This window comes from Durio zibethinus, chromosome 14 (assembly GCF_047325235.1).
Source record: "Durio zibethinus cultivar Kanyao isolate XHJ-2024 chromosome 14, ASM4732523v1, whole genome shotgun sequence".
In the NCBI taxonomy this organism is placed as follows: domain Eukaryota; kingdom Viridiplantae; phylum Streptophyta; class Magnoliopsida; order Malvales; family Malvaceae; genus Durio; species Durio zibethinus.
In genome coordinates this window covers 13,657,714-13,664,114 of record NC_143175.1, presented here as the reverse complement: position 1 = coordinate 13,664,114, position 6,401 = coordinate 13,657,714, and the positions used below count along the sequence as shown (strand labels likewise).

Here is a 6,401-nt window from a genome sequence, read left to right as displayed (position 1 = left end):
CCTAGTAACTCTTTTATTCTGTCCCGCGGTGCCTTGTCCCCCTTCCTGACCAATTTTCTTCAACTATCCCTACGCACTCTAGTTCATCTATCCATATAGCCTCAAATACTCTCCTTTTCCTTGTGTCTGCACTGTCACCTTGGCTTTGTCCCCATTATGTCCACGATAATAGGGCTATTATGGTATACAGGGCATGTTAGGTGTTTCACCAGGTGATGTGGAAAAAGCTCGGTCCACTCATTCATAGCCATTTGCCCTATCAGGCCTTTCATGAATCTGGTTTTGTTCCGTCCTCCTTTCCCATGTAAACACGATCCCTGGTACCCAAGTCATGTAGGCCCGTTTCCTTTAGCATCGTTTTGAATTCCTCCATTTGCCTTTCTGGTCATGCCGCCCTTTCCTCATTTTTGTCGCTTCACATTATCTCATTAAAGTCCCTTAGGCAGATCCATGCGATATTGTTCTGTTCTCCTAATAACCTTAACAGATCCCATGCAGACTTTCTCTCACTGGTAGCCAGCTCTCCATAAAACCCTATCATTCTCCACACCCTCCCCTCTGCATCTGTGATGTCCATATCAATGCGGTGTTTTGAATAATTACAAAGGTTCAAAAAAATCTCATCCTTCAATAAAATTAGTAGCCCTCCACGCCTTCAATCCGCTTCTACACTAAACATCCTTTGTATCCGGCATTGTCTTATAACTTTATCCATTTTGACGTTATTTGATATTGTTTCCATCAAGAACGCTACCTCAGGGTTTTCCCTCTTCAGAATCTTCTTAAAGTTCGAACTGTTTGTGGGTTCTTAAACCCATGACATTTCTAGGCTAAGCACCTCATTTGTCCCGGCGGGACTGGTACCCAGTCACCACAATTTCAATTTTATCCATTCCATTAATTGCCTTTTCGTCTACTTTACTTCGCTTACCAGCATTGTCGACCTCTATTTTATCTAAACTTTCATTTACATGTTTCCCTTTTCCTATTTCGACGTTAACTACATTCCCAATTTCTCTTGTTTCACGTGCAAGTTTCTTCCATTTTGGTTGTTGGAGCTTATTATTTGCTGTTGTGTTCATCTGGGCCATCTATTATGATTTGTCAATCCCATGCATGTTTCCCTCCATAGGCAAGATCCCTCCCTATTATCTCAATGCTTTCTTCATGTGGGCCTTTGTGTGGTGTTTTGAAATCCGATTGCGGAATATAGGCTACTGTGTATGCGGTTTCAGTAAAGTTTTGGTCTTCCCCCTCTCTTGTTGGCGCATTCCATTAGGATACCCCCTATACCCATTGTCAGTATTTCTGTGGGCCCTAAGGCATTTCAACCCCTTGTGGTTCGTTTCCTAGGCCCATTCCACCACCTAAGTCTCGCTGACTTGATGCGTTCACACTTTGGCTTCCCAAGTGACGTTGCTTTGCATGTCTTTCTCCAAATAATTCAGAATTTGTAGGAGAAAGTTCCAGCTGACATTATCAAAAGCTTTCTTAATATCTAGCTTACACTTTGCTGACCTTTTTAGACTGTCGATGATCTTATTAGTAATTAGAATGCTGTCCATAATTTGGCAATCTTCCACAAAAGCAGATTGGAGGGGGCTTATAAGAGATCCCACTACCCGTTTCAATCTGTTGGCGAAGGTTTTTGCCAGAATTTTGTAGATACTTCCTATTAGTGATATGGGCCAAAAGTCATTTAGAGATTTTGCGCAGTGTTTCTTTGCCACCAGCACTATAAAGGAGCTGCTTATCTTTTTCATGAGCTTTCTAGTGTTGTAGAACTCTTGGAAGAACTCCACGATTTCCTGCTTTAGTAGGCTCCACTTTCTTTTTATGGAATTCATATTGAAGCCGTTTGGACTCGGGTCTTTATCACATCATAAGACATAACTGCTTCCAACACTTCATTGTCCGAGAAGGGTTCTTTTAACTGGAGGGCTTGACAGGGGGTAAGAACATGCGGGAATGTGTTGGAGAATACTAGAGCTCGGCCTTGGTCCTTTATTTCGAGAAGTGCTTTTCCATTACATTTTTTATTTCTTTTGGATTATTGAATTGTTTTCCTCTGAAAGATAGGCAGCCAAATAAATTATTTCTCCATCTACGATTTGCCATGCAGTGGAAAAACTTCATGTTTTTATCCCTTTCTTGTAACCATTTTAGTCTTCACTTCTGTTTCCAAGATTGCTCTTCAATAGCTTGGGAATGCCATAACTCCTTCCTCTTCGTGTTGATAAGATTTCCAACTTCCACATTGGAAAGGTCTGCCTCGTGTCTTTTCTCCAAGATGCTAATCTCATTGTTTAGGGCTTCTATAGTTTCAAACATACCACCTTTTGCATAGCTTTTTCATGATATGATATCCTGTTTTAACCGTTTCAGTTTTTGGTGAAGACAGTATCCTGCAAAACCATGTATTCTATAGTTATTCCATTTTTCATCCACTAGTGTGTTGAAGTCACCATTATCAAGCCAATGATTGAATAGTTTGAAAGGCTTCAGTCCCCAATCCATAACATCAATGCCCAAGCAAATGGCAATGTGATCCCAGAAAGAACCATCCAAGCTCCACTGATTAACAGACAAAAAAGAGGACAACCAGTTCAGTGATATGAGGACTCTGTCAAGCTGACTCATTGCTGGAGAATCATTCCTTCTATACCAAGTGTATTTTCTCCTTATTAGTGGCAAATCCAAAAGCTTTGAACTTTGAATAAAGATATTAAAGTCGTGAATTGTTTTGGAGCAATTTGATGAACTAACTCTTTCTTCTTCACTCAAAACTTCATTGAAATCCCCTGCCATACACCAGAATTCATTACCAGGGGTTCTAAGTTCCGCCACATCTTCAAAGAAAAACTTTTTCTCGCAGGCATCATTTGGAGCATAGATATTAATTAGATTGAAGACACCAGTAAATCATGAATATGTTCTTTTCAGCCAAATCTATCTGTCTTGAGTAACACAGGATATTAATTGGAATTGACTTTCACAAAACATGCTCTAATTAAACCACCCGCAGAAACTGCAAGCATCACTATACTTAAATTTTATGTCATTTCGCCCAGAGTTATTGTATAATTCGATCTGTTACCTTTGAGAATTTTGATTCTTGAATGAAGATTGTAGAAAGCTTGCCCTTAGAAGTCAATTTTTTAAAAGCACTTCTTTTCGTTGGTTTCCCTATTCCTCTAATGTTTATTGAAATTGATAGCACTTAAAAATATAGTATTTTTACATGTTAACATGGTATAAAATTTTTAAATTTGGTTGATTTTTGGTGCTTTAATGCTTATTTTGTGATTTTTAAGGTTTCAAGCTTATGGACTTCATTTTCATGCAATTCATGCATGCAAGCATGCAAAGAGCACTTTGGCCATATTATGGAAGGTAGTAGCCAAACTTTATTAGATCAAAACCATCCATCCATGTAATCATAGGGCAAAGAAAGAAGATTTGAAGTGTTTGAATTGCACAAGCGCATTTCTACTCCTTCCATTCATTTGGCCAATTCAAAATTAAATGAGGATAATGCATGCTTGAAAGAGTTTGTAAGCTTAAGGATTCTTATGCTTTATCTTATTCGGCCATGTCAAATTGTAAGAAGATAGTGCTCATTTGAAGAAGTTATATCTATAAACTTTATCCTTGTGCCGCAATTCAAAATTTGAGAAGAAGATAATTGATCATTTGAAGACTCCAAACTTCCATGGACTCTACACTATTCGGCCTAAGAGAGTTTGGGAAGGATCATGACACTATGGCTTAGCTTTAAAGAGTTTTGCTTGGAGAAAGATGTCATCTATTTGAACTTCAAGAATTTCGATAAAAAAGCAATTATCCTCTCTTGAAACCCATCTTAGCCGAACCCAAGAAGAAGATTTTATCAAGATTTTATTAAGTGAAGATCAATGGCCAAGATCACCACTATATTAAGCCAAGGCATTTAAGGATGAAGAGTTCACATTTGACATGGCTCATTTGAAGATAAAGATCAACCTTATCTTTTAGTATTTGAGTAGAAAGCAAATTCTTGTAATCCTATCTCCCTTGACCGAATCCTTCACTATAAATAGGGAGGCCATTAACCTCATTTCATCATCCTTTAGCCCATTTTTCTCTTATCTTCTCTCTTTTTAGTTTTTACTTTTTTTTTTCTTGAGTTTAGTTATTGGTTTAGGTAATAGATTTGCCAACAACAAAAAGCTTTGTTCTTAAAATTCTTTTCTTTCAATTAAAGAAGTATTTTTTTTCAAGGTCTTTCTTTTGTTATTTTTAATTTCGAATCTTGTTTTTACTATCTTATTTTTGCCAAGCATTCTTTATTTCTCAAGTTAGATTCAAGAATCTCTACTTTAGTTCTTTACAAGTTTTGGCCACTATTCTTTTGGATGATCTACAAGTTTATTTTTTTGCAATCATTGTTTCAAGTTCTTTACAATCATTCGACAATCTCCATTTTTCCTTGTTTTCAACATTTTAATCATTGTTCTTTTAGATATAGTTTTTGGCTACTTTCTTTTACTTTCTAAGTGATAGTTGGTGAAGTGAAGATTCAAGCTTATATTGTTTTCAATCTTTTCTTTTCTTTATTTAGTAATCAACTCCTAAGTTTTTAATTGTTTAGATATAAGATTTTAGGCTTTCACCTTTGACAATTGTGAGTAACCTAATATTTATAATCTATAATTTCTTAGGAGATGATACTAGAATACTTTCATTTTATTACTTGATCTATGCACTTGTAGATTATATAAAAAATAGTAATCAAATTTTTGGTACTGTTGCTGGAGTTATAGCGATGTTCTCAATATCAATAAAGATTTCTTAAACTCTTATAATCTAAACTCTTTTTCTTTTATTTGCTTTTATTTTTGTTTGCATTATCAGATCCAAAAGTGTTGACTTAGCTCTAGTTGATCAAGAAATTGAAAGGATATTTAGAAGAAGAAGAAAAGAGTAATCAACACCATATACACCAATGCCAATGGCTAATGCAAACAATAAGGTTTAAAGTACCTTGAGGGATTATACAGTTCCTAACTTTGATGGTTTTCAACCATCCAATAGAAAACCAACCATTCAAGCCAATAACTTTGAAATCAAGCTTTTAATAATACAAATTGTCCAAACTTTTATGCAGTTTGGATGACTCCTAAATGATGATCCTAACCTTCATCTTTTAAATTTTCTTGAATTATGTGATACTTTTCGCTATAATGGTGTTTCGGATGATGTTATTAGATTAAGACTTTTTTTTTTTCATTCAAGGACAAGGCGAAAAATTGGTTGACATCACTACTGCCTAGCTCAATCACAACATATAGATGATTTGGTACAAAAGTTTCTAGTAAAGTTTTTCTCACTTGCTGAGACAGCCAATGTAAGGAATGAGATCACCACATTTCTGCAAGCAGATGGTGAAGCATTATATGATACATGAGAAAGATTCAAAAAGTTACTAAAAAAATGCCTACATCATGGACTACCTTAATGGTTGCAAATTCAAATTTTTTATAATAGTTTCATACCACTCATGAAAACCACATTAAACTTAGCTGCTGGAGGGGTAAGTATGAGCAAAACTTCTAAAAAAGGCAAGGAATTAATTGAAGAGATGGCTGCTAACAATTATCAGTGAAGCATAAAGAAGAAGGTAAGTAAAAAGTTTACGGGGTTATTTAAGATAAATGCAATTAGCTTTATTAGTTCCTAGTTAGTCGCTCTAACAAAAATAATAGTAATAAAGCCCTAAGAGCCTAACTTCAAACCAACCATGTAAAGGATATCTAAAACCCTTTTGTTTCTTATGATATCTATGAAAAGATCCCATTCCAATGAAAAATGCCAATTTAAAAGATAACTTGTCTAGTTTATCTAATAATCTAAGCCTAACTACAATCCTCATAGTAATACCTACAATATTAGATGGCGAAACCACTCAAATTTTTCTTGAAACTAATCAAACCACCAATCTACAACAATCAAAATAACAACTACCACCCCAATCCACAAAACTACAATTTACCCTAAGAAAAGAAACGTAATTTTGAGAATATGTTGACCCAATTGATGCAAGAGAATAATACCAATATCCAAAGCTAAGCTGCATCAATCAAGAACATAGAAAGTTATATAAGGCAACTAGCCCAAACCATAGCCAATCGCTCTATAAGTACCTTTTCTAGCAATACTGAATCTAACCCCAAAAGACAAGATAAAGAAGGATGTAATGCTATCTATTTTTTAGAAAATGTTAAGATGGAGGATTTTGATGAGGTGAATGATTTTATGGATAAACTTATAGTGGTAAACCTCCCCAGTTTTGTGAAACAACCTAAGGTAGATTTAGTGGGAAAAGAAAATATGTTATAAGATATGTCTCTTAATGTTCTTTG

General features: G+C 35.4%; 1 non-coding gene across 1 annotated transcript; it reads right to left on the bottom strand.

Moving 5' to 3' along the window:
* Positions 1–5,383: 5,383 nt before the first annotated feature.
* Positions 5,384–5,490, bottom strand: LOC149515060 (small nucleolar RNA R71). Its single transcript, XR_016327909.1, has one exon. It is a non-coding gene; the product is annotated as a small nucleolar RNA R71 (small nucleolar RNA).
* Positions 5,491–6,401: the final 911 nt, after the last annotated feature.